This window comes from Oryzias melastigma, linkage group LG17, assembly GCF_002922805.2.
Source record: "Oryzias melastigma strain HK-1 linkage group LG17, ASM292280v2, whole genome shotgun sequence".
NCBI lineage: Eukaryota > Metazoa > Chordata > Actinopteri > Beloniformes > Adrianichthyidae > Oryzias > Oryzias melastigma.
Genome location: NC_050528.1, coordinates 11,114,799 through 11,120,916, shown reverse-complemented (window position 1 = coordinate 11,120,916; position 6,118 = coordinate 11,114,799). Strand labels below are relative to the sequence as shown.

Genomic DNA, 6,118 nt, shown 5'->3' with positions numbered 1-6,118 from the left:
CACAATAAAGTGAATCTGTGTATGAAGGATAGAAGGCGAACAGAACTGCTTTTCCTTATGTAAACTTTCAGAACTTAAATTAAGCCAATTTTTTTTTAGAATATTCTACATGTCTCTAGTAGAACACAACAATTCAAAACTCAGGAGTTAGCTTCCTTTAGGGGTCACCACGGTAAATCATTTACTTCAATCACTCTCGCCAACCACCTCATGCTCTGGTCAACTACATCTTTGTACTTATTTGGTTTTCCTTCAGATGAAAATGATCATTTTGACAAAAAAAAAAACAAAAACAAAGTTTCTGAAGTCAGGTATAAGTCTTGAAGAAGTCACATACTTGGAAAATGGTAATGAATTTAAGATAACATTTTGGGAGAAAAAAGTCAGAATTGTGAGCTTTTATTTTTTAGTGTTGTTTTTCAAACACCTTTAATACAAAAGCTTAGCTTTACAAATAAAAAAAAAATACTTGGAAGCGGGAAAATGGTCAGAAGAGGAAAAACAAAACAAAACAAAAAGCAAAAGGGAAAAATAAACCATCAAAATTTCAACACCAAATCGGCGCTGCTGGCAGAACATGAAACATGTCTTTTTAAGACATTGAATTTGTGGAATTTTCGTTAAAAGCGTCATAATCATAAACACTGCTTGGAACATTCTTTAAAATAAAAAAAAAAATAAAAAAATGTCATGGGGGATTTTAAACTAAATAACAAACAATAACTAGATTTTATTGTTTTATAATTTGTATTTCCTCGACCGGATTACATGAAAACTTGTGTTTGTTGAAGGAAAGACTGTTGCTCTATAAACAATTTGTATTGTAGGGAGTGTTTCCAGACTGTGTTGTATTGAGCATGTCAATATATGTGAGCATTTGGTTGTTGTTTTTTTTTTTTTATACTATATGCCACAAGTTTAAGGAGTGTTTACTTCCAAAGGTGCTGTCATGCATGTATTGATTAAGTATGTCACGTTGTAATGATGGGAAAAGCTGTAAACATGTATGCAGCATGTAGTCTCACCAGCTGAAAGATCTGAAGAAATACTGTAAGGATCCCACTTTTGACAACATTAACATGCAAAATTATCTGGTTGGGGGCTCTGGGTTATAGATATAAAACATTGGAAGATCTTATTTCCTTTCCTTCCTGCCATGTGATCATTCCAAGGTTCCTTTCAAATCCAGGAAGTCCTGACTGATGGTTTTACTCTACATCTCCAATGCTCTCATGAGAGGCCTGATTAATTCGTTTACAGCTGGATTTTTGCACCTCATAGTCAGAAAAAAATCCTGTTTTCAAACCATTTTAATAATTTTTTTATTAATTTTTTTTTTCACATTTGTTTTAACTTAGTGTTTTTCTCGTCATTTATTTTATTCAATGAGATCAAAAATGAAAGGTACAAACTGAACCCTTTAACAGATATAGATTTCTGTACAGTTAATATAAAAAATGGGATTGTGGTTAACGCTATTCATCAGAGGTCTACCGCGAGTGCTGGTGGCTGCTGCATTTGCATGTCTGAGGCAAAGCTTTTCCCTGCTGTCGGAACGGCGGTAAAAGCCATGCAGCACAAAAATACATCATATTTATGTATATTTATAATGCATTTGCGTTTTGAGAGTGAGGCGGTATCAAATATGTAGGATGGTGATAAAGATAACCTCAAATACTACTACAAAGCACTGATAGCTTCGTTAATCTCCTTTACGCCTCAGTGCAGAGCTAAGTAAATCTATCTCTATCAATATTTACTATCAGTGTGTCTCCAATCATCTCACGGGCTGAAATGCAGATTGCGTAAAATCACGAGCCACACAATCCTTCACACACACAGCAGCTTAATCTTTGCTCTCCGTCTCCCTCAAACAAACACGTGCACACCCAGACGCACAGTCATGCATAGAAAGCAAACAGAATCCTTTCCACGGAAATAATCTCACCCCTGGTCGTAAACCAACCCTCTTTCTTCACTGCTTTTTGTTGCAACTATTTGTTTTAACTTTTTATGAAAAGTAGATGAATATTTTTGTAAAAACTGGGATGTCTCTGCAATTAAAAAAAAAACCTCAGAAAAAGCTCAAAGAAACCAGAAGTGATCGACTTCTTTCTCAGTATGATAAAAATGTTCCTTTGGTGGAAAAAAGGACACAAGGATAAAAATCAACCCAGACAGATTAGAATTACAGTATTTAAAAGAAGGATTAAATAAATGAACATGAATAACTGGTAAAAGTGACTCGATTACGTTTTCATGAGGACATTTAATTAGGAGGAAAATTATTTAATACTTAGTTCTACAACCACATTCATTCATGAATATATATATATATATATATATATATATATATATATATATATATATATATATATATATATTGGGGTTTTGCCATTAGTATTCTGAAATCATTACAAGCTAGTATTTTGTTTCAAATGTTAAAAAATAGAAAAAAATAGCATTGCAATGCTATTTTTTTCATCTCTTTCTGAAGGCTGATTGAACCATTTTTAGGAACTTTTTCTCAATCTGGACACTTAAAGTCTCACTCCTTTGACCACTTTTAAAAGTCCTTCCCGTTATCTTTCAATTATAATTTCTCCCATTTTCTACATTTCCCAGGTCATCATAGTAAATGAGAATTTTTATCACAATTGATCCTTCTGGTAAAATAAAGGTTAAAGAAAGCAAAATAAAAACATTAAGCAAAAATGCTGTTTCTATAACATAGTTTCTGCAGAGTGGCAGTAGTTTATTAGTGTCATGGCCATGCCTCAGCCTCACAGGTAATCTGCCTTATTGAAATCACCTGTGTGGCTGCCTTTATAGCAGGAGCTGCCCTGCTGAGCTGTGCCAGAAGATCTCCTGCCTTCATGGGACTCCAGCCTGCCAAAGCTGCTGTCTTCTGCGCCCTGTTTTGCCTTCATGAACTTTGTCAGGACAGACTTGGATTTATTTCCTGGATCTGGTGCTGTTGCCCTGTGGTCTCTCTCTCTCTCTCCCCTCCTCCCTTCCTGGTTGCCCTCAAGCACACAAGTGGAATTCTGTGCTTCACCTTCTCCACAACAGAGTGAGTGCCAATAAGAGTCTTTTGGAAGCTCCTTTGGAACTGAATAATAACTCTGCTCCTCTGCCCTAGTGTGCCTGACCCCTTCCCCCTCCCGGTGGACCTAGGAGCCCTGGCCTACTGCACTTCTTTATTGAATAAAAGAATATTTGCCAGTTCTGATCAGTCTGTTTTTGGGAGCCACCCACTTAACCCTGATATATTAGAAAGTCCCCTCTAAGTTGTGGGCGGGGCTGCTGGCACAGAGCAACTCCGCCCCACCTCCTGTCACCTATAATCAAGAGCTTTTTCTTTACAGGCTCTCCTCTCAAGTCCTAACATTTCCAGTGCAACAAATATAGCGACCAATTTTTGAGCAACACAGTCTAGAGCCCGAATGAAGAAAACTAAAAAGGTACATGGATCCATTTGTCTCATTGGCGTAGCAGTGAGTTTGTGGCCTGCTTTCTTCTTAACAAATTCAAGTAATTTCAAATTGCTTTTTTTGTCTGCTCTTGATTCACAACTATTGAATAAAGAAACACCCATAAATGCACTATTTTTTAGCTTACTTTATATATATATATATATATATATATATATATATATATAATAGTCCTCCATCATGACAAAAATGCCACAAATACATGTTAAAAACACCAATTTTCATGTCAATGGGTCTTTATGGAATTCTGCCCTCCATGCGACATTTGCTTTTCTGCTCAAAAACAGCAAATTAAAGGAGTTAAAGGGTCAGAAATCAACTTTTCAAAGACGTGTTATTAGATATTAAAATGCATTTACTGTAAATAAAACAATAAGTGGCCTATTTTACTGTCTTTCAAAAGACCTGAAGAAGAAATCTGTCAGGAATGGTTTAGACCGAATCCGGCCCTCCTCCACATTTGGCCCGGCCCCCTGAACACCAGAGATGCATGATTTTTTTTTTTTTCTTCAGTCTGGTCATGCGATCCAGACCTTCTGGCTTTCTCTAAAACTTTAAATGTTTGAGTTTAGGTGCATTCTGCAATTTTTATACTTCTTTTTGTAGCTTACAAACTGACTTCGGCCTGACATCAGAGAAGAAAGAAGCCTATGTGGCCCTCTCAGGAAAAAGTTTGGGAACCTAAATGTAGACTAAATGAGAGAATATTTTAGATCTCAAAGAGGATTTGATCTGATGCCTCTGTATGTTTTATCACAATACACAATATCAAACTCGCATTACAAGAAAGGGTTTTAAAGGTGGATATGGCAAAAGTTTGACCATTTTTAAAGTGGTCCTTTTAAACTTTCATAGAATTAGACCATTTTTGAAGGGTTGAGATTGTTGAGGGAAATAAAAAATGTTGGAAGTCAAATGAACCTCTTTCAGTACTAAGAGCTTAAATGGTGTTTTCAACATTTCCAATGAGACTATTTACAAAAAACACCAAAACAAATACCACTGCAAGGAGAGCTTCAGTTATTAACAGTCATTCAAAAATAACATCAAATAGCTATTTTCTTTATTTTTAATTGACAATTTTTTGCACATTTTTTTTTCATGTATTTCAGAAATGTTGCTCATATTATCTGTTTACTGTCCATCACTATATTTGGAGGGTAAAATATTTGTAAATAAACAGTAGCCTAAATGAGATAAGAAGATTGCAGGTTCATTTCTTGCTCTACTTGACATTGACAGTATATATAGAACTGGACTGAGTGACGCATTCCAGACAGGAAGTACCTGCTGGTGTCAAGAAGCCAAAAATCCCAAATACTTCCATTGACAAACTAACGGCTATTATTTTATTATATATGTCAGAATAACCACTTTCACTGTGATCTGTTTTTCTTAACATTTTCTTGCTAATCCTTTGGTTTTCTCCATTATATCTTTTCTTTATCACAAGTTATTCAAGTTATAAACTGACCAATCAGATGCCTCAATGAAAACATGTGGTGTCTGCTGGCCCCCATCTCAAAAGTTTGACAGATTCTCCAGAGCCCTCTTTCAGTGGACTCTGAACAAACTTAAAGTTAAATTTAAAGTCCCATCATTTGTTCTCCACATTTGACCCATCCCCTGGGGGAGCGGTGAGCTGCAGACACAGCCGTGTTCAGGAACCATTTGGTGGTTCAACCCCCCCAATCCAATCCAATTGTCCCATTTTTAGATTTGAACTCAAGACCTTTCAGTCTCATGATTGGTGACAGAAGTTGCCATAGGAACGCTGACTCAGACTGTCGCCTGGCTCCAACATGGCGACCTCTGTATTGCGAGAAAATGGCGACTGAATTGGCGTCATTTGGCTCAACCTCGAAGTAAAGATTTTTCTATGGGTGATGACACATCAATTCTGCCCAGTTCTTTATATACAGTCAATGTCTAAATGTTTTGTTTTTTTTTTTCGGGAAAAAAACTGTTCCTGGTGATGTAGCACCGGTGCACGACAGCTGACACCATTAGTGTGATACAATTTGCGTCAATGCATTGAATGACTGAAAAACACAAAACAAGCATAAAGAGTTGTTGTTATTATGAAAAAAAATCATTATTATTGAAGCATTAAGTTCAAAGTAGATGTTCAGAGAATACTGATAGTTTGTTATCAGCAGTATTTGTATTCGACTCACCTTATACAGTGGGAACCAAGGGGATCAAAAAGACAGCCTAATCAATGAGGCTTTTAAGGGCTCTGTTTTGTTCATCCCTCCTGATCAGAAACGGCTGTAATTCTCTGCTGGAACGAGGCCACCCTTAAGGAGAGAGAGCAGCACCCGAGGAACCCTGGATCCTAAGGGAGCGTCCATTGTTCTTGCAGTGTTTTCAGTTTTAAAGGGTAACCAAACCCAAAATCATTTTTTTTGGCTGTTGAACTCTATTAACAAGACTGTCTGTTGGTCTTTGACAATTTTGTCATAAATTAAAATAAAATAGTTTAATTCCTAAAAATATAGTAAAAAAACACATGTGTGCTGCCTCCTACAGGTTGAATTGAGGTATTGCAGTTGAATTTTGTGATTGGTCAAACCATGTAAATATGAGAAGTCTGACGTCATGATCTGCCGCTCCAGCAATAA

At 36.4% G+C, this 6,118-nt stretch overlaps 1 long non-coding RNA gene across 1 annotated transcript; it reads left to right on the top strand.

Annotated features, from left to right (window-relative positions):
• Positions 1-2,746: 2,746 nt before the first annotated feature.
• LOC118599969 lies at positions 2,747-3,229 on the top strand. Its single transcript, XR_004949526.1, has 2 exons — positions 2,747-3,073; positions 3,143-3,229. It is a non-coding gene; the product is annotated as an uncharacterized LOC118599969 (long non-coding RNA).
• The last annotated feature ends 2,889 nt before the right edge of the window (positions 3,230-6,118 follow it).